The sequence below is a fragment of the Alligator sinensis genome, unplaced genomic scaffold, assembly GCF_000455745.1.
Source record: "Alligator sinensis unplaced genomic scaffold, ASM45574v1 scaffold1089_1, whole genome shotgun sequence".
NCBI lineage: Eukaryota > Metazoa > Chordata > Crocodylia > Alligatoridae > Alligator > Alligator sinensis.
In genome coordinates this window covers 2,220,989-2,222,524 of record NW_005842030.1, presented here as the reverse complement: position 1 = coordinate 2,222,524, position 1,536 = coordinate 2,220,989, and positions in this window count along the sequence as shown.

The window sequence follows — 1,536 nt, the reverse complement described above, 5'->3', positions numbered from 1 at the left end:
GGGGGGGCTTTAATTTTAATCATGGATTTGGTGGGGGGTTAGTAGAGAATTTGTGATTTTTTATTTATTTTTTTTATCAGGGAAAACCAGGATCTCTGTTTATAACACAAGAGTCAAGTAAGGAGTACAAGGAAACAAGATGACTAGATTGGTTGGTACAACAGAAAGTGATCTCAGCTCACTAGAGAACTATCAATTCTTAAATTTCTTTAGGCAGCAGGGCAAAGTGTTTTCAGTAGGGAACTGGAGATGAATTATTAAAAGGACATTGCAGAAGTGTGCTCGTGGCTCCTCTCAAACAAGAATTGTAACATGGGAGAAAGTGCAAAGGTGCTTGCTTATGAATTTATCAAGTGATCAATAAAGTTTTTATATCATTGATCAATTGGAAGCGGGAACCCATCTCTTGGTAGGGAGAGAGGAAATAAGTTGTAAGGGCCTTGACAATGAAAGAGACTTATGTAATATAACAGAGAAGGAAGAGCTAATGGAGCGATGGCAAAGGAGGGGTCATGGGATTAAATCAACAGGCTAAGGAAATGATCTGTACAGCAGTGTTTCAAATGAATATGAGTAGGGCAAGATTATATGTGGACAATCCCTGGATCTGAAAATGTGGAGAGAAGTTAGGTAATAAACCCAAGTAACACCAGGATGGCTCTCAACAGCACTATTATCTGCGGTGATTGAGAAGGGGAGGGTTGTGGTGAATGTGTAGAAGGAATATTAAGAGTTCTGCTTTATTTATGTTGACCTAGAGCTGATGGCTCAGGACCTCTAAAAAGACACCAGATAGACAGGCCAAGACTTCAGTTTGGGGAGAAGGTGACAAGTCTAGGGTTGAGAGGTAACTAGATTAGTGTAGATGGAGATTCTCAGAAAGAAAACAAAAAAGAGAACAAAAAAACCACCAGCAGTAGGTTCCTGGAGGTGTGATGAAGAGGATCCTTAGGGCTAGACATTTCAAAATTGCATAGATTTCATAGACATCAGGGCTGGAAGGGACCTCAGAAGATCATCGAGTCCAGCCCCCTGCCCAAAGGGCAGGAAGTCAGCTGGGGTCATAGGATCCCAGCAAGATAAGCATCCAGTTTCATCTTGAAGGTGTTCAATGAAGGCGCTTGAACCACCTCCGGTGGTAGGCTGTTCCAGACCTTGGGGGCTCGGACAGTAAAAAAATTCTTCCGTATGTCCAACCTGAAACGATCTTGAAGTAGTTTGTGACCATTCGACCTCGTCATCCCTTGGGGCGCTCTGGTGAACAAACGTTCCCCCAGATACTGGTGGTCACCCCTGATAAACTTGTAGGTGGCCATCAGATCACCCCTGAGCCTGCGCTTTTCCAGGCTAAAGAGCCCCAGGGCTCTCAGCCTGTCATCGTAGGGTCTGCTTCCCTGACCTCTGATCATGTGCGTGGCTCTTCTCTGGACTCTCTCAAGCTTCTCCACATCCTTTTTGAATTGTGGAGCCCAAAACTGGACACAGTACTCCAGCTGCGGCCTCACTAAGGCCGAGTACAGGGGGAGAATGACGCCC